This window comes from Physella acuta, unplaced genomic scaffold (genome assembly GCF_028476545.2).
Source record: "Physella acuta isolate Inbredline_101_S28 unplaced genomic scaffold, ASM2847654v3 ptg000371l, whole genome shotgun sequence".
In the NCBI taxonomy this organism is placed as follows: domain Eukaryota; kingdom Metazoa; phylum Mollusca; class Gastropoda; family Physidae; genus Physella; species Physella acuta.
In genome coordinates this window covers 34,558-62,148 of record NW_026731890.1, presented here as the reverse complement: position 1 = coordinate 62,148, position 27,591 = coordinate 34,558, and the positions used below count along the sequence as shown (strand labels likewise).

Here is a 27,591-nt window from a genome sequence, read left to right as displayed (position 1 = left end):
CATTGTCTTGTTTTGAATCCTTTCAATTATTTTACTCGCACGGCAAATCGATACAACGAGAAATGGCATCGTGTCAGATGACGTCAAACCGTCTCGTTGTTTTTTTTTTATATCAAAAACAAGGGTTGTAAATATAAGAATTATATGATTTTTTTTTACCTCTTCTCGTGGGCATTTAAAACAAGAGGAAATTAGGAAAATAATATTTTGTTGCCCTACTTTAGCGTTGCTTGCGAAATCTTTTACGTGAAAATATTTACCCAATACCCAGTTTAATCATGTGCACTGTGTTGACTTTGGTAGTAAAATGGTGTGTTTTTTTGGCGATATATTTTCATTTTTTTGTCGACTTTATCGATACCATATTGATTTGCTTGAAGTAATCTTTATAATCTTAAACTATGTGACTACGTGCTCGAGTAACTTTTCCCGATTTAAATCTGTAAAACGTACCTAAGTACGCTCAGCACCTATGGGGGTACATGGCTAAAGTTAAATAATGTAGCATCTCCTTTTAAAAAAAATAAAATTGGCCTTACCACCCCTTTATTTACCGATGTTACAGTAACCGAATAAAAACACTTAGTTTACCTTATGAAAAGTTCAAAAACGATATTATGAAGATAAATTATAGTAGACTTCTGAATGTCAAAAATGATAGTGACAATGATATAAGCCCAGTTTTTTTTTTTAAAAGTGATTGCAATTATGGTTCCGATAAACGCCTAGTACATGCCTTAGACAGAACCACATCTAAAGATAACAAGAAGAAAGACAGACGGGTCTTTTACAAAATAAAACCTCTCGCTGTATACATCATATCTGTCATGAAATAATATAAAATCGTACTACATCCGAATTACTTTGCTTCCGCAAGGGATAGGTCACCCTAACCCGTATGTTAATACATCTCAGCATCCCCCTATAATAGTTGTCGTATCGAAGTAGGGAATATGCTATCCCCACAGCCGAGAGTCCAATGTTATAATTGGCCTTGCTCTTTGCGTTATTGATTCCTCTAATGTTTATGTGCCGGGGTGTACGTTTCAGTAGTCGCCACGATGTGGAAATTCCCGGTAAGATCTCTGACGTAGTAAGACATACATAGCTTCCATATTACTACACCACAATGCAAATGCAGCAAATGCAAACGTTTTAACAGCGTATTAGGTGCGATCTTCTTACGATTATCTCAGAACTTGTAGCAGTTTACATAAGGTTCCTTAAGCAGTAACATCCATACAAATGTCTATTGTACATTGTTGATTTGATATCATTATACATATAATATATATATATATATATATATATATATATATATATATATATATATATATATATATATATATATATATATATATATATATATATATATACACATTTTTTTTCCTCTTTCAAATCTTTTTTTTTTCTGAGCCCACACTCCTCTATTACGTATACTATGACATGTGGTTGGCAGACCATTTACTCTTACGGTTAAAATTTAAATACCCGATCTTCTTATATTACTTTAGCCAAGCTACGTGAGCTTGGTGTTTGTGTGAAGCGAGTACTTTCAACTTACCACACTAGCTCAGTAGGTTGGATAAATATTGCTGGTCAACAGAGCTGGATTCAGGTATCCAGAGAATTGAAAAATGTAGAGTTTGTGCCAGCTGATGTATCGGGGAGGGAGGGGAGGTGTTATAGTACTCCAACAAGTGAAACCCAAGTATCGAGTGACGATGAAAATTACTTCATAAACATGATCTCTACTTTAATTAAATTCAAAATTCGCTTTAAAAAAAAAAAAAAAAAAAAAAAAAAAAAAAAACTTTTTCTTTCTTTTCTCTAAGTAAAAAAAATATTTAAAAAATCAATGTTTAGGCTTATGAATGTGGTCGTTTTAAAAAAAAAAATGTGAGTGTTAAAAGATTTGTCGGTTATTTGCTTTTTGGTTATCTCTGTGTTATATAGTTCTTTTGCGACCCAATGTAGCGCATCAAGACTTTGCGTAATGATTATGTACTTACGGCATGTTTAATTTACTTACTATCTATAAATGTTGTTACCTTGACTGATCTATAGGTCACGTGGGATTCAGTGCTATAACCAGGTTCAGTCAGTGGGTGAGGGGGGGGGGGTGGGGGTTAAGGTCAGGGTTTCCTTGTCTGAAGTCTTCTGGCACTGCTTATACTTTCGTGGGCATTCAGCTTGTATATGATAAAACTCACTTGCTGGGGGTGGGCAATGTAATTGGTTTGTTGTATGACGGCTTATGACAGTGCAAATCTTGCCATGGGCATTCAGTGTGTATGTAATATAACCTGGTACAGTTAGTGGTAATGTCAGGGTTTTATTGTATGACAGCCTCTGGCCGCTAAACGGCAGTACTAATCCTGTCGTGGGCATTCAGCGTGTATGTGGTCAAGAGGAAGGATAATCTTAGCTTTGGTATGATCCCCCAATAGGCTAAATAGGGTAAGCTACATGTTGGCAATTTGACTGACGACTAGTTAGAATAATTCATTTGTTTGGCGGTTATATTGAATGAAATAACATGAGTTGGCGAAATAACAGATAGGGAGAATACATGCGTTAGATAAAAATATTTTTAAGTCTTAACTACAGACACATTTTGTATATCTGTGCATCAGTACAATGTATTTTTATTGTAGTCATGTCTACGTTATTACTAATATACTCATAATCTGCAGTCATAATGTATTCTTTATACAACTGTTTATGTAGTTACATCTACCCCTCATGGTAATCGTTTTGTAGTAGCTCTAAAAGAAAATAATATATATGTAGTCATAGCTTCTCTAATGTGTAGTTGCATCAAGTCTCATTAAAGCTCGATGTGAAGTAATTCAGTGTAGGTAGTAATAAACCCGTGTTGCGATTATCAGTTTAGTTTAATGGAGGACTAAGACTTTAAATAACAGACGTCATATTGTTTTAAGTATATATCAGGTATAGATGATTATAGGAAAAAGACCTACTGCTCGTAAAAGAAAGTGCCTAGTATTACCTTTGTAACAGACTTGGTAATGCAACTGTCTGACTTGATAACTTCTGAACTTTGGGTTTTTCCAGTGGTTATGCTTGCTGCTTTATATACAACACAAATCGTACGCTTGAACAATAATAATGCATGGTTGCGTTACCTCAGTCACACAATGGCCGCTAACCAATTTTTAAAAAAAAATGTGGTGAAGTCGGTAAATGATGGAAAATTGGGTTGTGGAAAAATTGGGTTAGTCGTGTAGGGCGACAGGAAGTGAATCGTTGCCGTTCGATGTGAGTTAATGTAATCAAGGTGTAGGCGGAGAAACTGACATTTCGAATGGTCAGGTCAAGCACAAGCGAAACCGGAGTGCTTGATTAGCGGTGTGGGATTGTAATGTCTAGACTAGAGTTGTGGGATTGTCTAGACTAGCGCTAGGTGATGTTCTTGACTAGTGGTAGGGCATTTTCTAGACTTGCTGTATTTGACTATCTAGGCTAGCTGTAGGGTATTATCTAGACTAGCGGGAATGGATAATCTAGGGATGTTTTAGACTTGCATCTGGAGAAATTGTGTGTAAAAATGAGCTCGTTCTACAATTCTAGCGAAGTTGTCACTATATCATAATACACAAACTGTTGTTTTTTGAGTAGGTGATCATCAGAAACTAAATAGTTTAAAAATTAAAATGCACTCATTTTATGTATGTCATTACGCCAATTGGACTGAAACAAGCTCTATTTTTTGTACTGAGAGTGGGTGGTTCAAGAAATAGTAATGATTACAAAATCGCACTGGTTTTATATTAATTTCGTAAGGCCCATTGATTCTTTAAAATGACCACAAAAAAAAAAAAAACTAATATGTTGTAGCTAAAAAATATAAAGCTATTTAATGTCAAACTGATTCCGAATGGCTGTAAAATTGTCTTGCAAAAATTAATACATGGCGGAAAAGCACACATTTGTTACATTGCTTTTCGAAACTAAAACTTCAAATGAGTGACCGTTACTAAGGAGCAAACAGAAACATCAAGGCTGTTTAAATTAAATATTTAACAGCAATTCTAAGCCCATTATTGATGGGCACCTTACCGTAAACAACTCAATAACACAGCGTTCATACATTCTGTTCTTATTGGTTTGCAGTACCATGTTTGTATTTCATATGTAGCTGATAGCCATAGCCTTGACGATAAAGCGAAACCTTACTAGTACGGTATTATCTATCCCGTTTACCATAGCTCTGACAAAATCTAACGATGACGGCTAATACCATCAATATTTTAGCTATTTACTATTTTAGCTATTTTACTGAGTGCGTCAGTAGATATGGTTTCAAAATTAGATACTAAAATTTCTAGACTGACCTGGGGAATTTTTTTTTTTTTAAATTCAATTTTTTTTTTTTTTTTTTGTTTGTTGTTGTTGCTCTTGTTGTAATGGTTGAAATACGACACTGCACTTTCCCCAAGCATTTGCCATCGAGCGTATGGCTCTAACCCCAACCTGTTGCGGTATCGTCCGACCGCCGGCATGATTCAACCTACTCACCGTGACACTAAGCCCCGAGTTAACACCGCCCTGGTCCCGTTGCCAGCCCCGCTAGCCGTGCCACAGCTGTTGACGGCATAATCCCCTCCTGTACGCGTGAGCTGTTAATCGCATGCAACACTTCTGTCACCGTGCATCAGCTGGGTTATTTCCCACCCCCACCCGCTCCCTCACTACTCACCGCCCACACCCCCCACTCGGCGCGTGACCTTTAACATTGCCATCATCCGGGCTCAGACATCTCTACTCATTTTTTGGCTCATGCTTGGCTATGGGCGTTTATTTGTGTGTGAGAGTGTGTATATATATATATATATATATATATATATATATATATATATATATATATATATATATATATATATATATATATATATATATATATATAGTATTTTATAGTATTTTATAACTTCTGCGTTCTTAATTGCAATATTAGAATAACATCTTCTCCAACAAAACTATTAAATGTTAACAAGTTTTGCGCCATATAATTATAAGGCTAGTTGACTCCGACTTCAGCTTCATTTTGATCTGGATTTCCTTCCACAGCCTTAGTCCACCCAAGGGCATACGTTGATTAGTTTTCAAGGGTTCTCTACTAAATTGTTCTTTTGTCCTTTAAACTCAAGACATTTGTAGTCAGCAGCCATGAGCTCTGCTCCCCAACCACGCCTCCCGTGTACACACTTGCTTTCAAGCAAAGTCGGCTTTAGATATGGGTGTTATTTTCCCCATTGATCTACATTGTCGCCGTTCAATAAATATCATCAAAACCTAAGATCCCGACGGTGTTGGGCAAAACTGTAATGTTCTAATGGTTTAACTCAAATTTGAGTGTCCTGACCATTGAGTACTCACCCCCGGCGTCATTAAATTAATGACCTTAAGAGTATCGGCCAATCGTTAGATCTGAGATACTTTACACGTGAGGTGAAGCAGCAGTTAACGCCCACTTGTTTCTATACAGCTGCGAGACATTGCAGTGTCAGTTTGAGATTAATGGTCGTCTCCCTCTCCCAAGAGGTTGGTCACAAATCAGACTGGCGAGTTATCTTTCGTGGTGGGGTTGTTTTTCCTTTCTTTAGCCATCAGGCTCTGACCGATGGATATTAATTGTTGAATGGTAAAGACAGTGTGCGGCGATTAGTGGAGTGAGGTCACTGTGCTACCCACAGTACAGTACGGTCAGCGTGCTACCTAAACTACTTTAACTTAAGCTTTGCGTTCTACTTAAACCAGTATAGCTTGTTTTGCTACACACACTACAATAAGTATGTTTGATTCTACACACACCCCAATAAGGCTGGTTTGCTATTCGCACTACTTTAAGATGATTATGGTCAGCGAGCTGCCCCCACTAAATTACTGCCAAAGCGCTACTTACACTACAGTAAGGTCACTGTACTATTTACATTGCAATAAGTTTTTCGTGCTACCCACACCACTATAAGGCTAGCGAGCTACCCAAACAACTTTTCAGCCAGCGTACTACCCACACCACATAAGGCAAGCGTGCGACCTATTCTATCCCGTCTCAACCTTATAGAAAGGTCAAGAAGATGAACTTGGTTTACACACACCAGTAATTAGATGTATATTACAATCGATCGGCCCCCAATGTTACGTCACCTTGGTCTCTGTGTACGGGCTCTTTTGTTCGCTTTTATAGTATTCAGGATATATATATTTTTTTACTGCCATCTATTCAGTAATGCAATGCTATGCTATCTGGGCTGTGTATAGTGAAACGTAAGTGTGTAATTAGTCTAATGTTTAGTGTAGACTCTGTTTATTTATGTTTGGTGTGGTACTCAGAATTAGCTGCCTAATATAAATGGGTACCCTTTGCATAGTATTGCTAGAACGCGAACACATGTGTTGATGTATTTTGGATCTCGTAATTCTGTATAACCCATCTCGCTTAACCAAGGCTAAATGTAACTTTCAGTTAGCCAGATGTCCAAAGCTCGTGTGGTTAATTTATTTTCATCTAATCGTTGTAGGGTGTTGTTTACCATTTTGTTGTCATTTAATCCACGATCAAGTGCTTGAACGGGTTAATTCCATATCATCGCCGACTAAATGCTATAGCAATGTGATGCCGCGTCACCTATTAACCCCCTCAACCGTAAAAAAAATAGCTACATTTCTAGGATTTCTTTACATGGTAGTAAATCCTCTTCCATTAGCTATTTGTATTAGTTTCGTTTTCAGGCATTAAATTTGAAACTTCCGTGTATCAGATATACACCCATGGCTGTGTTATGTACGCCTCAGATGTTTTTTTCTAGAGCGAGCACTAGGTACCCACTTAGTATAAAATCCACCCAAGAGTCTTTCTATCCCCCTAATAAGCACGCCGTTGTCCTGCACTATAGCGTGTAGGCCTGATTAATTGTGGTCCATCGATTCTTGCACGGACCTGTTGCACAGGGTGTACTCACAACTCAACCGTTGGTGTAGTGTTGTGTTAATCGTGTGCGGGAGTGTTGTGTGGAACTTTTCATTGTTATTAATTGAAAGCCGTTTCCTGCATTGCTTGTCTTTAATTGGTGCTAGTTGGCTTCATACGGTAAGCTTTAGTGATATTCTTTCGACTCCTTGACTTAACTATTACATTGTTTATGTATATATATATATATATATATATATATATATAAATATAAATATATATATATATATATATAATGTGTGTGTGTATTTACCTATACATATATACATATACCATATACTTACGTATATATTATGGCTGCCCGAGTTGTAATATATCGAGAAATCAGTGGTTGTAAATTGTAAAGTTGGTCGTGCTAGTTAGCTTGAGACTAGCACATGTCTATATAGGCGAAGGTGCATAATTGATCAAGTGGACCCACTTGAACGTGTTCTTCACGCTCCACTGCCGCCGAAAACAGCATGCCTATACATTTTTTTCTATGATCTATTTTTAAATACATGATGGAAAAGGTTACTGATAATTGACAGTTGTATCCATAGGTTGTAGCGCGGCCGTTCACATCAGATAGGGTTCGTGTTTCGTTTTGTTCACACTGGATACAATGTGGTTTTCTTTTCCTAGATAGAACACACACAGCTTTCTGATAAACTACATCTTTTGTCTCATTGAATTCCACGCCGTATTCGGAACTGTAAACAATCTCTGTATTATTTATTAGTTTCTACAAGTCAAGACTTAAAATTTGGACAGTATAGTTCGAGGAAAAACACGTTTTCGTATTGTTTTTGTCTCTATGTATATTTGTATTTTCTATCTCGATAAACTACATATTTTGTCCCGTTGAATTCCACGCCGTATTCAGCACGGTTAACAACCTCTGCATTATTTAGACGTGAGTGCAAGTCAAGCCTCAAATTTGGATACTAGAGGTCACGTTTTCATGTACTTTTTACCTTCTATGTTTGTGTCTTTGATCTTGATAAGCGACTGCCTTTGTTCCATAGAATTCGATGCCAACTTTGGCTCTATTAAAACGCCATATTTACTTAGCTTGATTCCTTAAATGTCTTCGAACCGAACCGAAGGACGCAAGTTCAATGTTTTTTTTTCTTTTGGTATGTTTTGATATTTCAAAGTGATTAATTTCTTTATTTTTTCCTTCATGATTTCCAATCCTTGGGAGATAAATGAAAGCTTGAATATTTCATGACCCAACTGAAACTGTTTTAAATGTCACGCCGTTGCTTATCTCAGACCTCAGATTTAGCTTCGAGTTGGGTGCTAATTTACCCGGTATAGAATCCAACTCGGGTTCATCTGGCTCACCCACCCTCCTCCCCCCCCCCACTCCACACATTTGGGTAACCTTTTTTTTTTCCTTCTCTCAACCATCCCATCCTACTTTATATGTATACGTTTTGTTTCGCAGCTTACTTCGCCGATTTTTTTTTAAAGTAGATTTTTCTTCTGGGGAAAACCCAGCACCTTCCTTATTCTCGGTACATTCTCTTTGTCTGGGTTTATTTTTTTTAAAGTGAAATTGATTGCCTAGCGAGACTGTATTCCGTATATAGAACTAGTGATGCGGATTAATCTGCGGGGTAATGATATCTCATATTGTTCGCGTTTCGTATATTTGTAGATATTATTAAGTTGATGATGAATCTTTATTGTCACGTATTTGAACAGTTATGGAAAGCTATTTGTTTCGGCATGCGTGATTAGGTTATTATTATTCTCTTTTATTACGAGACCCATTTTCGCAAGGGTTAGACAGTACAATATTAGTGTGTGTGTGCTTTGTTTAGGATGGGTGGTTGCTGATGTAAAAATGGATGCCAATGATGGTATTAAATCTATATTTAACGTGTTAGTTTATTATCTTCTACTGTTTCCTATCTATAGAGCGATATAATATGTACACGATTTGATTTTTTTTTCTGTAAAATGTGTGTGTAGTTTTTATTGCCTCCTTTTTCTTGAGTGATTTGTATACCTTGTAAATAAACTGTCCGTCTCTTTTTTCTTCTCAGGTTGGGGAAAACCCGAAAGCAAATCATCCAATAACCGAAACTAAAAAAAAAATTGCGGTTGAAATCGATACTATAAATCGATACTACGTTGGGCTTGAAAAGGTGGAGTGCACAAACCAGTACACACAACAAGGTAAGAGAAAAAAACAAAATCTTCAGGTCAAGATTGGTGGGTGAGGGCGATGTAGAGTACGCTAGTTTTCTTCGCACTCTCTGTGGGGGTGGGATGGAGGGGGGAGGGGTTTTTCTAGGGCATGACGTCAGACATTCGTCTTTTCTTGAAATGGAGGTTGTGTACTTTAAACTTTAGAATATTAAGGAGTAAATCCTGGATTAGGTTGATCCGCATACCTCCCCTTCCCCCACCCGCCCTCTCTCAATCATCACGTCAAATATGTATAATTTTACGTGTCTCTGCGCTATTTTCTTTTAAATTTATTTTGTTGTAAAACGTGCCCACTCGGCGACTTTCATTTCTTATCAGCTACTCATTTATTGAGTAGTCTGTAGAAATTGTATGCCGTTTGCCGGAGGAAAGGTATACCGGCGGGACTAGACGGCCGCTAGACGATTGACCGAGCTACTGCATTAGTAATAAAATCACTGGAGAACTTTTACAATATGTGTAACATTAAGTAGTCCTGGTCTGATCGTGAATGTGTGTTTTACATATGTGTAACATTATGTCGCGCTGGTTTGATCGTGAATTAGTGAGGGTTTGGTGGACTTTTACATACGTGTAACATTAAGTCGTCCTGGTCTGATCGTGAGTGTTTGGTGGACTTTAACATTTGTGTAACATTCTGTCGTGCTGTTCTGGCGTGAATTTGTGAGTCTTTTACATATGAGTAACATTATGCCGTCCTGGTTTGATCGTGAATTTGTGAGTGTTTGGTAGACAGAAACATTACGCTGAGTTGACTTACACAAGGCTAAAATGTACTGGTTTAGTTGTAATTTTGAAATGCAGATTTGTTAGGGTTTTTCGTTTATTATATACGCCTTTTGTAGTAGCTACACGGTAAATGTGTATTTTATTTTTGGGAACGAGGTGTGCTTTGCGATATAATTAGCTGTAGAGTGTAATGTGTTCTTTATTCTGGAGTACAAATGTATTATTTGTTCACATGTTATACTGCGAAACCCGAAAGTCTAGAGTTCGAATCCGGGTTCAAGACAGTAGAACTTTCAATTACCACTACATACAAAGGGGATAGTGTGTTCAGTACTGTACCCAGCCGCCTTTGTTTCCATAACGTGAGCTATATATCCGTCAGAGCTGGGCAGACTCAGGCCTGGGATCCGAACTCATCCAGCAGTCGTAGGCTCTGCCATCCAACCTTCAGTTTAGAAATTCATTTTTTTTTTAAATTTAACAAATCTCCCTTTCCCCCTGTACCCATGCTGTTCGCTGTTCCTTCTGGCATAAGAACACCGTCTTCTAACATCCTGTCCTCGGTACCGTCGTAAAATTATCTACATAGAACAGTACAGTCATATAGAAATTCTGTTTCCCCTAGGTAGAAGTAGCAGTCCCAACCACTTGTAAGTTCCGTTACTCTGACACGCCCCGTGTCTACTTGTTTTTGGTACCTCTCCCGTCAACCACTTCCAGTATACGCTATTCTCAAGAGGGCCGAATACAAACTGCATTTTATTTATTTATTTATTTTTTTTCCTTCTACGCACATATGTATCCGCCCGTGAATAAATACGATAACATTGACATGCATTGTTAGCTTGGAATGAATTAAGACTTTTTTGTTTTCCTTATTGCTTCATTGAAAAGATTTTTTTTAAAAGTAATGTGGATAAAGATAAAAAAGCAAAACGAAAGCGGAATTATGTTCTAAAAATAGATTCCCCGTTGACACATCCTTGATTGATGCGGAAGATTTCCTGGTTTTCTAGATAGAAAGAAAATGAAAATGCGAACTGCACAATAAAAGGGGGATTTATGTACGCTTTATACAATTGCGTCCTGATTTTTCATTGGTCTATGCGAGAGATGTGAGTTCATTGAACGGTCGTGCCGGTGATTTCTCAAGCCAATAGGATCTTGTCCACTATCTTGTACAGGGCTCCGGTTCGTACCAAGACATCTGATCACTGTATTGTTCTAGTCACATCCGGGTTGTTTGATTGTTGTTTTTTTTAAATAACACTAGACCAAACATAGCACCATACTTGTCGTAATAGTAACCAAAACATACTGCCTTACACATAGCATTAACCTAAATATACCATTGCTCTAGTAACTCTAACATAGCACTACATTAACATTAACTTAAATTTTCCATGACACTATTCATACAATACCACAACCGCAACTCATTTCAAAACAACACTACCAAGAATATTATGACCAACGTTTCCCTTTCGTGACTTAATAGCCTGAAAGACCAAGTACAGCCTACCAAACAAACTCTTAATAAGACGCCGAGATGTCTCGTCTGCCACCAGTGGTCAGGACGACCTAGCTGGGGCGATGACCTGAGTGAACCCTCTCACGTGATACACCCACGTAATGCTCCCTCCCACGTGATACACCCACGTAATGCTCCCTCCCACGATTCCAGAAGCACGGTGTCCCTGTCTTATACAGACCCACCTACACGGAAGGCACTGATTGATAGTTGGTAAACGGCGTGTAGCAATGCTTGACGAGCATGTGCACTGACAGTGTGACGTGCATGCAGCTGACACTCGCCATGTCGTCATGAACTTATTTCATCATTAACTCATTTCATCATTAACTCATTTCATCATTAACTTGTCACCATACAGAGAATTTCAAATTAAAAGCAAAGAACCCCTCCCCCCCCCCCCTTAATACTCTTTATTTGTAGTAGTTCTCTCTACCCGAAGTAAACTGACCCAGCCTATAACAATTCCAGCTATCAGCCCTTTTCCAACACGACAAATAACTATTTATGTCCACTATACGATGGCCACTTCCATTAGGTATTTTTTATTTTTTTTATTGATAAGACGAAAAGAAGGACGAAGGAGTCAGCTCTTGTATAAAAGAGATAACCCGGTTTTCGAGGTGAGGCTCTGTCGGGGATTTTCCCAGCCGAGTTTCGTCATAGCGTAGGGCCGAGTACTCGGGTCGATTAGGTTTGCATGTTTGGAAAGAAAATAAATTAAGTGCTCTAGGAATTTCTCTCCATATTTCGAGTGCTGGCGTCTTGAGTTATATTTTTTATTAGAAAAACTTTTAGTCTTTGAGCGCAGGTTGTGTGAAATATTTTCAACACTCTATTATATTTAATATTCACGCGAACAGAGAATAGCCGTAAATAACTGTTTGCTTTTTTTTTTCTTTTTAATTAAAAAAAAAATAATGTGTAATGTGTGAATTGTGGATAAAGAAAGAAGAAAGTTAGCGACGTAATCGATTTCAGCGCTGCATAGTTGAAAGGTTACAGCAGGTTGATTTTACGCCGCGGCTACGCTGACGCCTGCTACTATGCAATGTACGAGGGCGGGTTCACTTGGTGTCTGCTGGTTTGTTTGGTTTGCCAGCTGATGTTGGCACAACTAGGTCTGTCTTACGCACACGAGCTGGGGGATTTTTTTTTCCACTTCTTCAAATCGAGATGTAGGTTGTGTGTTGCTTTTTTTTTTACTCTCAAGTATCGACTTTGGTGTGTTGTGTGTGTTTGGAGTGTGTCGTTTACACTTCAGCTAGACTTGTGTTTTAAAGGTTACACGTTCATCGTTTGGATGTGAGACACGCGATGTAGGTAGGTCTCTTACAAACTGTAGAGGATTATTTTTACTTGTCCTTGTCTAGCAGTTTAAAATTTAAACATACTTCTTCTTTCCCCGATCTGTTTTATTTTAATTTAGTTTTCATATAGGCCTACTTAAGTCAGTCGCTTTGAATTATGTTCCATTCGACTAACTGTATTTCTATTATTTTCATATTTACTTGATGAAATCACCATGGACTATTTTATAGTGCTTATAACGTATTATCTTTATTCTTCTTTATAAAAGGACCTAGGCCTATACATTAACTCATACGTAACTAATTTGAAAAAATCTCTCCGTGTTAATTGATTAGTACAACCGGCAGAGACGTGTAGACAAGTATAATTCATTAATTAGTAGTCTGGGTACAAAAAAGTCAAACTTAAAAAAAATATTATTTGTGCTTTGGTCTATATCGATTAACAGAGTTCAAAAACGTATGTTAAATATGAATATAATTTCATATATTGTAAGTGTTACACATTCACTTCAGACTTTTACTACAAAAAGTCTATTAATAGCCAGTCTATTTATTGTGATTAGTCATTTCCCTCGTAATACCGACATATGACCTCCGGTTCGACTCTGCTAAATGTGGGGGGTTCGTATAGTGTAGAAAGTAGGTCAATTTATATTTATCTGCATACGTTAGCTTTTTGCATAACTCTGGGCTAGTACAGGTGGTGTGTTGGCTTAGGTCACGTTCGGCTTACTTGTCTACCCTGGTTTTTTTGTGTCATGACCTATATGACGTTATGTTTATTTGTAGGTGTATTGTGGGGGAAGGTTGGCCCATATCTTGGTTAGCTAGACAGTCCATGTTGCGCGTGTAACCGTGTTTTGTTTCGAAGGCGGGGTTGTATTTTGTTTCTAGGTGTGTTTTGTAAATCATGGATCCATACGTTATTTTTTTAATAGATGCATTATGTGTGTGTATATGTAGGGTTTTATTTTGTAGATTATTTTGATAATTATAGGACAATGCATTTAGGCCAATTTTTTGTTGTTGTTTGTTTTGTATTAAATTTTCCACGCAACAATCTCTATTTGATTGTAGAAAGGCTGGTCATATATATATATATATATATATATATATATATATATATATATATATATATATATGCAACTCTTGAAACGCCTGGGTATACCTATTAAAAATGTATATATGTTAAAGTTGAAATCATAGACGTTAAACTTATAGTGTCTCTAGGGTCGGATATGAGTTCGTATCCGGGTTCAAATCAGTGGAACGTCCCTGAGTCCACCAAGCTCTGATGGGTACCTAACTTACGTTAGTGAAACAAAGGCGGCTGGGCATAGTGCTGACCACACTATCCCTTCACATGCCGAGGTCAATGAATCAGATGAACTTCATCTGCCCCATGTGTCCTCGGCACGAACGGGACTAAGAAGAAGAAGAAGGTTCGGATATCCCACTATTTACTAATTAAGACACTAAACTCACTGTGGCTCTAATCTAGGGCCGTATATTCCCCTATTTACTAATTAGAGGTTAAACTCACTGTGGCTCTACGGCCGGGTACCCCATTTTTTTACTGTTAGCAATTTAGCAATTTAAAGTTAACTGTGTCTCTAAAGACGGATGTCCCAACCAACCGTATCCATTGCACCATTGTTCTCCTCCCTTCAAGCATATTCTCCGTGCTACAGTGCCGCCAGCCAGTCATGGGTACAACCTGCTACTTATTTGCTCAACGTAGGCGGTGAAATGTCTCTATTAGTCCCTGCACACGGCATTCCCTGCACCCCCCCCCCCCCCCCCCAACGTACGGTCACGGGTGCAACCTGCTACTTATTTGCTCAACGTAGGCGGTGATAATGTTTCTATTAGTCCCTGCACACTGCATTCCCTGCACCCCCCACGTAGGTCACGGGTGCAACCTGCTACTTATTTGCTCAACGTAGGCGGTGATAATGTCTCTATTAGTCCTTGCACACGGCATTCCCTGCACTCCCCCCCCCCCCCCACGTACCGTGTACTGCTGAAATATGACGGCATTCCCTGCACCCCCCACGTACCGTGTACTGCTGAAATATGACGGCATTCTCTGCACCACCCACGTACCGTGTACTGCTGGAATATGACTGCATTCCCTGCACCCCCCCACGTACCGTGTACTGGTGAAATATGACGGCATTCCCTGCACCCCCCACGTACCGTGTACTGCTGGAATATGACTGCATTCCCTGCACCCCCCACGTACCGTGTACTGCTGAAATATGACGGCATTCCCTGCACCCCCCACGTACCGTGTACTGCTGAAATATGACGGCATTCCCTGCACCCCCCACGTACCGTGTACTGCTGAAATATGACGGCATTCCCTGCACCCCCCACGTACCGTGTACTGCTGGAATATGACTGCATTCCCTGCACCCCCCACGTACCGTGTACTGCTGAAATATGACGGCATTCCTTGCACCCCCCACGTACCGTGTACTGCTGAAATATGACGGCATTCCCCGCACCCCCACGTACCGTGTACTGCTGGAATATGACGGCATTCCCTGCACCCCCCCCCCCCCACGTACCGTGTACTGCTGAAATATGACGGCATTCCCTGCACCCGCCACGTACCGTGTACTGCTGGAATATGACTGCATTCCCTGCACCCCCCACGTACCGTGTACTGCTGAAATATGACGGCATTCCCTGCACCCCCCACGTACCGTGTACTGCTGAAATATGACGGCATTCCCCGCACCCCCACGTACCGTGTACTGCTGGAATATGACGGCATTCCCTGCACCCCCCCCCCCCCCACGTACCGTGTACTGCTGAAATATGACTGCATTCCCTGCACCCCCCACGTACCGTGTACTGCTGAAATATGACGGCATTCCCCGCACCACCCACGTACCGTGTACTGCTGAAATATGACGGCATTCCCTACACCACCCACGTACCGTGTACTGCTGAAATATGACGGCATTCCCTACACCACCCACGTACCGTGTACTGCTGAAATATGACGGCATTCCCTACACCACCCACGTACCGTGTACTGTTGAAATATGACGGCATTCCCTACACCACCCACGTACCGTGTACTGCTGAAATATGACGGCATTCCCTACACCACCCACGTACCGTGTACTGCTGAAATATGACGGCATTCCCTACACCACCCACGTACCGTGTACTGCTGAAATATGACGGCATTCCCTGCACCACCCACGTACCGTGTACTGCTGAAATATGACGGCATTCCCCGCACCACCCACGTACCGTGTACTGCTAAAATATGACGGCATTCCCTACACCACCCACGTACCGTGTACTGCTGGAATATGACGGCATTCCCTGCACCCCCCCCCCCACGTACCGTGTACTGCTGGAATATGACGGCATTCCCTGCACCCCCCCCCCCACGTACCGTGTACTGCTGAAATATGACGGCATTCCCTGCACCACCCACCCACCGTGTACTGCTGGAATATGACGGCATTCGGTGCACCACCCACGTACCGTGTACTGCTGGAATATGACGGCATTCCCTACACCCCCCACGTACCGTGTACTGCTGGAATATGACGGCATTCGGTGCACCACCCACGTACCGTGTACTGCTGGAATATGACGGCATTCGGTCAGCTGCTCGTGTACTGTTTCACAGAGTGCGCTCATTCCGTGTGGATGGAGATGGACTTGAAGGTTTCACTTAACATTCGTGTGTACTTTAAAATCGACGCGATTTCATGATGTATTGTTGTCATTTGATATCTACACTTTTCCATAAGAGTAAACAAAAAAAGTAATTTGGTGTCGATTTTAATTTAAAAAAAAAACAACTTGACGGATATGTTTGGTTAAAAAAAAATAGGTGTAGGCTATAGAGAACAAAAAAAACCCATTTACAATTAGAAAAGTAACGTAAGCGTCCTCAGTGGCTGTATATCCCATGAGGTAACTTCTCAGATAAGGACAGATTCGAGGACGTTTTATGTTTGCCCGTGGCTAACAATTGTCTAGTCCCCAAGTTGCTATTAATACATCGCAGGGACTAAACAAACCGGCGAAAAAAATTAACTTTATATTCGGACGCGTAAATTATAATTGTAGTCCGGTCCGACACCATCCCCCCACCTCACTCACACACAAACACCACCCCCCTCTCACACCTCCACCTCTCTCTCACACCTCCACCCCCCCCCCTCCCTCTTACACACACACACTGAAATCGCAATTACTATCGTAATCGGCATTATGTCGTGGCAGAAAGCGCTAAGTTATAAAAACTAATGTAACAACACCGTGTTAAATCATGATTTGAAATGTTTGCTATGTATATGCATGTCAGGTAGATGTATTGAAGTATTGCTCTGCAAATATCATTACAATAAACACGACCCTAACCCTATTCTTGAAGCCATCAATTATCATAGTCATGACCTTACCTTTTCTTAACACTGAACCAAAGAACGATGATTCCATCAAACAACACCTCGAGCACGATAGTGCATTGTTCTAGAATCTTTTTTTAGAAGAACACCTATGTTCTTTCGTGTCTTATTAATAAAGGTTTTTTTTTTTTTTTTTTTTTTTTTTTTTTTTTTTTTTTTTGTGAATAGCAGCGTATAAATGGGGTCACTTCGTGTATTTTCTGTTGCTACTTGCTTATCTTTCGTTTATCTTAGTTGCTAATGACGATCACCACATTTTGCGAGGTCGCGGCCTTGATGAAAATCTAACGTTAAACGTGACAGCAACATGACGACGATTGAATATTTAAAAAGTCAACCGAGGTCGAACAAAAGACTTACTTCTAGACATGTCAAGCTTGATTGTGGGAAACTATATCTAAGTGACTGTCATCTTTTTTTAAAAACTTAAAAAAAAAAAAAAAAAAAAAACTTTTTATCGTGAGGTCAAGATCCATAGGTGCCCTATGAGATCATTTTTAAAACTTTTTTTTAATTGAATTTTTTTTATCTTGAAGTCAAGATCCACATGATGGACTAGGTCAGGGAACCTTCGTTCAAGTTCACAAAATGGCTGTCTGGGTGACCGATATGTCATGTGACCTAGTTTGTATAGAAACGACCAAGTAGATCGACAGCTACGATAGCTTTATTAGAACTCATACCAACCCAATTAACGCAGTTGTTTCTATTCTTTTATAAACATTTCAACAATTACGCCCCTGTGATGTCATTGTATTTCCCAAGTTGCGTAACGTAATTTGTTTTCGTTTTTTTTTTAAAATGAAAAATTGAATTCGATTAAAGTCGGCCTGGACAAGGCTCATTTATCTAATGAATGTATTCTATTTCAGTTTAATTAACTCACTCTCTGGCCTCGTTCTAGAAACGAGAGTAGCAGGCAGTTTTTTTGCTATTTACATCATCGAGAGATATGCCGTTGTCGTGTAGTTAGATGTGTGTGTTCTTTTCTGGCGTAGGTTTTGAATTGTGAAGTTAAAACACCTGTCTTAAGATTGAAGGCTTGTTAATTTTAAATTATTGAAATGATCCAAGATGATGTGTTGTTTACAGTCATAGTGTGTTTCTGATCCAGCGCTGCAAGCTATTTGTTTAGAAACTTTAGATAGAGATTTTTTAAAAAGTAGTTTATTCTGGTGTCAAGTGCGTATTGGTTATACTTTCATTTGTTTGGTTCTTGTAGGTATTACACTCTTTAACAATACTATATTATGGTTGACTGAGTTCTTGGTATCTACATAATACACTCATATTTTTGTTGTTTAAATATAGACATGCAAGTCAGTTTCTTTTAATTTTCATTATAATGATCATCGTACTTAATTTTGTGCATTGCTTCATCTAATTACCACACACAAAAAACGTGTTTAGTTTACGCTTTCAGTAAATATTGAAAACCCCTTCAGTGTCTATTTACAGATCTAAATAAATATAAAACGTTGTTAGATTTTTTTTTGTATCCCTTATTATAAGCGTCAACTATCTACAACTCTAACTAAAGACACTATAACGATTGCGTGGTATAACAGTCAAATACCGCGCGTTGACATTACATACACCATGCACCGATCTGAAGCAAACTCCGTGATCGTATGGCATAATTGTGTGAGAGCGTAGCTTGACATTACAATTAGATCACATTTAGCACCCTGGGTGCTGTCAGGCACACGTCAGGGTTGCACTGAGCGGCGCGGTGTCAGCGGATCGAACTCACCCCGCGGCGATCCGCGATTGATTCTGTAAGTGCCGTGACGTCATCTCCAGCTGTTTACTGAGACCTTGCCAAAATGTCTGAGCTGCATCCAAAACCGCATCACAGTGTTTGTTTTCGACTGGGTTTGATAGTCAATATTGAAATACTTCCCAGCATTGATCATAACAATAAAGTGACTATCAGTTTGATATTTAGTACACGACACTATGTAGAACCCACGTATTTTTCGTAGTCTGTTAAGGTTAGGTTTGAATGTGTTGTTGTCATAACATAAAGTTAAAAATTGAAATTTTCTATTTGATTAAAAAATGCGTGTATTATTGATGCTTTTTAAAGGCCTTTTTGTGTGAATATTTTAAATGTGTTTTTAATGGTAAAGTTCCCTTTTCAATCCTGACGGTCCATTGACTGGTAAAGTAGAGTGCACCTGTTTCTGTGACCCCGCATGATGAAGAGATAGTGTGGTCAGCACTATGCCCCCAATGCCTTTACGTTCCCTAACTTTAGTAGGGTAACTTTCAGAGCTCTTGGCCTCAACTGACTTTCGCCGAAATCGCGTTAGCAGTCTAGCGCTCTACCTCTAGGCCACGCGAGTTTCTAATAGTCGAGTATAAATACAGTATTTCTACTCTTATAAAGCATCAGTAAAAGAGTTTCCGTCCACACAACATATTAGAAACATGTCTCTGGCTTCAGTCTCCTCCTGTAAAGATCTGGAACAGTAATCTATTGTAAGCCAAGCTGCACTTCGTATTTGTACGGCAGCTCTCCTCGTTCTCTATTATATTTATAGTCATCTGATGTTAAAATTAGCGTGCTCCATTTTTTTTTGTTGGCTGGCAGTTGGATGGAGCTCAACACTATGTGTAGATGGGTGGTGAGGCTGACGTACACACGCCGTTAGGGAGGGGGAGAAGGTGAGGGGTGGTATTGTTTATTTTTAGCTCAATTCTCACGTCTAGGGATTGGGATGAGGGAGGTGGGGGTTGTATACAAATCTACCTCCCCCCCCCCCTTTCACGCAGGTTCTGGAAGAAATCAGGTGAAGTGGAATGGGGGGAGAGGATTAAATGGTATGTGTCTGTTCTGCTTCGGAGGGGGGAGAGACGAGGTGTCTTTTGCCGTATTGAAGAGCTTAGGCACCAGGGGTGGAGTAATGTACTCATATATATGTAAATAAGTACATTTATATAGACATAGATAGATAGATAGATAGATAGATAGATAGATAGATAGATAGATAGATAGATAGATAGATAGATAGATAGATAGATAGATAGATAGATAGATAGATAGATAGATAGGTAGGTAGGTAGGTAGGTAGGTAGGTAGGTAGGTAGGTAGGTAGGTAGGTAGGTAGGTAGGTAGGTAGGTAGGTAGATAGATAGATAGATAGATAGATAGATAGATAGATATTGTATTTAGATAAAAAGTCCCGACTCGACACAGATATGATGGGTGTGTATGTATCTCTAGAAATTTACTCTGTTCATATGATAGAATTGTCTCACATCCATTCTGCTATCTAAGCGACACATCTTATAATAAACGAATAAGCTATCTCATTTATAAAAAAAAAAAAAGAAAAAGAAGAAAAACAATGTTTTTCATCCCGTTAGTCAAGTCTAAACCTTGTTCTAGGTGTTGTTAGACACTTGGTTAATGTATACCGCACGTCATTGCCTGGGTTAGTTTACTTGTCGATCAACTTTTTCCTCTCCCACAAAGCTGTACAGAGGTTGACATCCACGCAAACTGCACTCATGCCTGTTCTTTCTTTTTTTTTTTTTTTTCCCTGGCCCTTTCCCACTCTTAGCATTTTTTTTTTTACTTTTCTTTGAACTGATCCCACGCGTCTCCTTATTGGAAAATGTAAGAGATTTCCACAGCTCACCCCCTCACCCAATTTCTCCTACTTGATTTTTAAAGGACGAGTAAAATGCTCCCTGGAATATTCAATTCGTCCAGGGCGAAGAATCTATCGCCTTTTACCCTTTAGTTGTGATCTCATCAGTACTAGTAATTAGGTTCTGTTTGATCGGTATTCGATCAGAGTCTGATTTTATAAGAAGCTACGGTTAACATTGTGCTTTATAGATTGTAAGCCGAAGTCTTTAACAAATATTCATTTCATTGTATGTAATTTATGCTACTATGGATTAGATATGGTCGCGTGGTAGATCTTGCGAAAGCTAACCCGAAAGTCTCGAGTTTGGATCCCGGGCTTTAGTCCGTAGTACGTCATTGAGTCCACCCAGCTCTGACGGGTGCCTGAATCACGTTAAGGAAATCAAGTCGGCTGGACCAAGTGCTGCCCACATTATTCCTCCTGTATGCCAAGGTTATTGAAATATTTGACCTCTAATTCATCTGCCCCCGTGTATCTTTGACACGAAAGGGAAAGTTTGATAATGCATTAGCCGTACTTACGAGTATTTATAACTCGATAATTCAATGTTTACGTTTAGCATTGGGTGCTTCGGTTTATGTAATTTAAATACTGCTTATTGGTTGTATGAACATTCAAATATGAATATCTAGATAATTATAACTTTAAATTTGCATAGAAAACTTAACCTACATTAACCATTACTGCGTGGTCGATAATTGTGAGGTAAAATCTCACATTAATCTGACCCGTTGCATGTGTAGTTCGATACGTAAGCGCCCTATCTCCCTGTGTTAAACACGTTTTTCCCCCCGTGTTGTAGACTGAAACAAACATTCACTTGCATCATAGCAGGTTCAACGTCAATGATAGGCTAAACTGGGTCGGTGTGAGTAAACTTCTTGTTGTTGTAAGAAAAAAGTTATCGATAAAATAATCCCTGCAGTGAAGGTTAGGGCTAATCGATAGGAACCCGTACGTTCTCTACTCAAGTAAGGGGCGGGTAAACATAGTTGTTTAGAGGGTTAGTGTCAACATGAGGTTTAGGATTAATGTTAAATTCAGTTTTTTTGGTTGTTTTTATTTTTTTTTTTAAATTAGTAATTTTTTTTTTGGTGGGGACAGAGTGGTCTAGCGGTAGAGAGCTAACCCGTAAGTCTCGAGTTCGAATCCGGGTTCAAGTCAGTAGACCGTCCCTGAGTCGACCCAACTCTGATGGGTAACTTACTTACGTTAGGGAAAGTAAAGGCGGCTGGGCATAGTGCTGACCACACTATCTCTTCATATACCGAGGTCATAGAAACAAGTGAACTCTACTTCACTTGCCATATAGACCGTCAGGTTTGAAAGGGAAATTTAATGGTTTTTGTTTAGATAATGTATAAAACTTTGAAAGCACTATTTATTGAGTTCTTTCTCGACTCGATATCACCAACCTGCATATTCTCGTCGCCACGCCATGGAACCGATTTATAGAAATATCGTAACACCTTTGCTATGATGAACTAACTACCAAGTACCAATGTCCCTAACTAGGCAAGCCACGCAATGTCTGTTGGTAATGCAATTAAGACCAGCTATTATGTCGTGTTTTCGACACGCGTTTTTTCCCCTATTAAAAAAACACCGCCGCCTACAAAATAACCGTGACCTACTTACAGACTTATGCTGAACACTATTACATTCTGTGAAAAAAAAAAACCACACGTAACAACAACAAAAGTGCTCTCCCTTTCTTTCTCCAATGACGTCAGCATCGCTTAATTGATCTCGGCTTTCTTTTTTTATTTTTTATTTGTATTATTCCCCCTTCTTACTAGTTCTAGGCCATCGGCAAAGCTCGGCTGATGACGCCGTCCAGCCGATGACGTTTGTGTTTCTTCTGTCTCTCTGACAGAGATATGAAAGGCCGGACTTAAGTCAGGAGGCATATAGATTATTGGAGAGGGGTGTTTGTGGGAGTGTGTGTGTGTGGGGGGGGGGGGGGATTGAAATATTTAAAATGTATAGCACAAGAGGGAAAGAAAAGAAACCGTTAGGATAGAAAGAATAAAATGCAAGGGGGGATAACTCACTTGCAGCGAGGGGAACAAGGGAGATAATCGTCATTTGCTTCATTTGTGTGACATTTCGATTACTTGTTACTGGCGGGGAGCAGTCGTGGGATAATGATGACGTCAGCGAATTCATTAACACGGAAGTGGATGATTGTACGGTGAGGGATTAATGTTGTTAAAGCAGAAGTGGGAGAACACAGGCGCGTAAACAAGAAGTTTGAGCTCCCCTCCATGTTTTTTTTTTTTTTGTGATGATCGCCTTAATAATTAATCTCTGCATTGATTTATGAAATTGTCGGCTGCTCAAACACGATGAAACAAAATCAAACTGCTCCTTGTACAGGATTTTTTTTTCACTTAGCTCTTCTGTACACATCCTTATAGCTTTTCATTTTCAATCTTACATGCATGTGTGTGTATATATATATATATACATATATATATATATAATATATATATATATATAATATATATATATATATATATATATATATATATATATATATATATATATGTATATGTATATATATATATATATATATATATATATATATATATATATATATATATATATATATATATGTATATGTATATATATATATGTATATGTATATGTATATATATATATGTATATATATATATATGTATACGTATATATATATATATATATATATTATATATATATATATATATATACATATATATATACATACATAAATGCATGATACCCGTTACAGATACATGCTTCTGCTTCTGAATGTATATTTACACACTGACATAAATATATAGATATATGTAAATTACATTATGAGAAAAAGAAACGTCGTTTACCATTATGTTTAAAGTTTTTATTCCCCTATCACGTGACTGTACCATCAAACACCGTCTTAACATCCTTTAAACCCCAGTGACGTACTCAGACTGTACACTAGGTTTAGTGTTGTTTGATGTATAAGCCGGGTAATCACGGTACACATCTGTACCTAAGTGTGTCCCCCTCCCCGGGGATATTCTACTCAGAGACCCGCCTACCTGGGGTTAGTTTGACACCTTGTGTGAACTGTCGCAACCTTTTGGGTGAACCTGTCTCTTCGTGTGCAATCTTGCACGGTATTACATCATTTGTCACTCTAGAATAACGGGATCCTAAGTGCGAAATTTTTTCGGATGTGAATTATACATTATTTTTTAAATTCATTTTATACCTTAGAAAATGTGTTATTAATTTTAACAGATTTATCTTGTGACGTTATAATATCCATGCGTGTTTGCTCTAAAACATACTAATCGTAACTTTTGAATCCAAACAAGTCAGCTTGCTTGGTCTTGGTCTGATTTCTTTAAAATATAAACAACTCTTCTTTAAGCGTACTTTGAACTAAGTTTACTTGGGAACAAACAAATCTCTTTCCCACTTTAATATAAAACTATGTATCGGTGCTTGTATATCCCCCCCCCCTCCCCCATTATAGATCGTCAGGTCAGAAAGGTGACCGATTTTTAAAACTAATTATAATTTTTTTTCTTATTAAAAGTTTCGTTCGGTATGGGCCTACACTTTTACTCTCAGTTTAATTGTCTGATTCCGGTACGGTCGGTCATTGCACTTAGTAAATAGTAATATCTAGTTGGTCAATTTGTGTAGTTCAATTCAGTGGTCAAGTGTGGCCTGTTGATTAGTGTAGACTCAATACTAGTCTCAAGTTTTAAACAAACATACAGATGCGTGGTTGACGAAGTATTGAATACAATACTACTTACAGGGGATTCCCGGATGGCTTTGATATCGCGCCATTAACTTCTACTAAAAACTACTATGATGGTCTTGCTACATCTTTGAAATGTTCACCTCAGATCGTTGTATCCCACTGACTATTAAAACAATACTCAGTATACTTATCTAGCTACTTTAATTTGATACCGCACCATTAACTCTTACTGAAAACTTCTATTATAGTCTTGTGACAGCTTGCAAACGTCCATTGGAAAATGTTTGTATTCTACTCCGATGATTTATCAAAGTAAACAACACACTGCAGTGCGGCTGAGTTTAAATCGAGTAATTTGTTTTAACAAAGTGTTCACTCATTGGTTGTCAAGAAGTCAAGTGACAAGAACATTTTGATACATATCAATATGGCTATTGTTATAACAAAACCCCGCCCCATAATCAACCTGATTCAAGTTTGTTACGGATCTCTATTACTGATAGAAGTAATCTGAAACAAGTTGCTTGGTTTCTGTTTGTGTACTTGACTATTCCAAGTGATATTGTTGGCTTACCTACACGAACTCGCTTACTTTAGTGGAGACGGTAGCTGCATCTTTCTTAAGCTGGTTAAAAGAGAAAATAAATAAATATAAAATTTGAGTTGTTTTAAGTGACTCCCCTCTCCATTCCCCATCCCTTGAGTATTTTATATTTGTTTACAATCACCGCAACACTGAACCGGACCAGATAAACAAAGCTGTTTCACGTTGTTGAGATGGCTGTCTCTACTACTACTCTATTGACTGTCATTAACGGCTTAGGTCAAGCGACATCTTGGATGTGTATAAAGACTTCAAATGCTGTTGTGTAGTGTTCACTCATGTGTCTCGAGGCTAATACTTCAAAGAACACTAATCTCTCCCTGAAGATATATACATTCTTAGGATCCTACTGAAAACTTAAACTGTTTTTATTGATACCGCTGGATTTGTTTTTTGGTTTTTTTTTACTGTGCACCATTAAGCCTCACGTCAAACAGTGAATTCGGTCAAGTGGCTTCGTACACTCGATCGATAGAAATTTGAAATTTAAAAAAAAATATATACAAGATGTAGTTGTAGATATACAATGCACGTAGTTTTGTGACATGATGTACCATCCTTAGTTATGGCGGTTGGACCTAGTGCTGACCACATAATCCCTTTATCAACCGTGGTCAAAGAAACAGATTAGCCCTGCCTACTGTATCTACCATATATGAATTGTTAGTTAACCCTTTGGATCCGGAGGTCAGTAGTACATATGTGGTAGTTTGGCCAGGTATATGCCCAGCCGTACCCGTCAGAGCTGAGTAAACTCCTATGGACTCGAACCCGGGATCTGAACTCGAGACCTTGTTAAAACTAGTTTGATACCGTTGGCTGACCTTCTACAGCTTACATATCTTGTCCTCAGAATATGCATTTTTTAAAATTGAGTGTATAGCTCTGATAAGCCATGCCTTAATGGCTAATGGCACTGCCAACTACATCTTTAAAATCATCGTAGCCGCAAAAAAAAAAAAAAAAAAAAAAAAAAAAAAAAAATTACGAAACATAAAAATAAAAAAAAAGGTTAGTAGAGGTTTAGTGTTACTTCGTTGCATTTTTAAAACGTCATTTTGAAATCCTTGCTGTTTAGTATTACTTCGTTGCATTTTTTTATTATGTGGTTTTGAAATCCTAGTTGACTGTTCCGATGGTGTAAAGTAAATAATTTGTCGACTCAACCAGACAGAAAGAACAATTGATCGAGTTTAACTGGCAGGTTAGCTTGTCCTCGCGTGGTACACGATGACCGCTACTCTATACCCATTACCACTGCTTGTTGGTTGCCTCTCGTATGACCTGTCTGGCTTTCCTACTGTGGCAGTGAACTTTGCTGCTTGGCCGTCTACATTTGCTGCTTGGTCGTCCACATTTATTGCTTGGCCGTCCACATTTATTGCTTGGCCGTCCACATTTATTGCTTGGCCGTCCACATTTATTGCTTGGCCGTCTACATTTATTGCTTGGCCGTCTACATTTGCTGCTTGGCCGTCCACATTTATTGCTTGGCCGTCCACATTTATTGCTTGGTCGTCCACATTTGGTTTTTAGCCACTGGGTTTAGGATGTCGGTGTCTTAGCTTTGGCACTTGTCGTCCAAATTTGATATTTGGTCATCCAGCTTTGCTACTTGTTTGTGAATGTACTGGAATGTTCTAACTATATGGGCCCCTCTGTTGTGAGTGGTGGTGATCGGGCCGTATACCAGAAACCTTGAATATGTACAAAGACAAAAGCCATATATATATATATATATATATATATATATATATATATATCTTTTATTTGGACAGTGGCACACAGCACGTCGTTCGAGTCTGTCATTTGGTAACCGTGTACTGTCCAGCTCACGACACCCCCCCCCCCTCCTCCCCTCCATAGCTTCAATGGCACTTGGGAGTTTGGCTAAGAGTTGAAGAACTGCATTCTGTTCTTTCAATAGGGTACAATGAAGTTGTGAGCAATTAGCAGTTAACGGAGGCTGGGGGGGGGGGGTGTAGGTACATTGAGTAGATAACACGACATCATGTTTTTTTTTTCGGGTGATTATGACTGCCTATTCTGGTCGGGCTGACACGGTAATGACAATGTCATTTGATGTACATGTTCGTTTTTATTCTCAGGATTTAAAAAAAAATACAGTGTGTTTTTGTTTTGACTCGTATGAAGTCTAAACACCGTTTTAAATTTAACTAGCTTTTAGAAGAATTTTTTAGCTCGTCTGGTGGTTTTCTAGGTTGAGATTCCGTTGACTCTGACCCAGACTTGGGTACGTTGGGAATGTGGGACAGTCGTGTGTCACGGGGTCGTTGACCGGGAGCAGGTCCAATGGGGGATATCTGGACCACGCTAGGGCGAATGTGGACATGTTAAGGCTGCAG

General features: G+C 39.0%; 1 protein-coding gene across 3 annotated transcripts in view; it reads left to right on the top strand.

The window, feature by feature from the left end:
• LOC131941729 (uncharacterized) overlaps positions 1-27,591 on the top strand; it is a 70,833-nt gene that overhangs the window by 22,799 nt on the left and 20,443 nt on the right. For 2 of the 3 annotated variants that reach the window (XM_059301192.1, XM_059301194.1), the window contains one exon: positions 9,031-9,163. The gene's annotated coding sequence lies outside the window, so the exon portion shown is untranslated. Of the gene's footprint in view, positions 1-9,030; positions 9,164-12,450; positions 12,780-27,591 lie in introns of those variants that run through there. The other variant, XM_059301195.1, reaches the window with a different exon arrangement.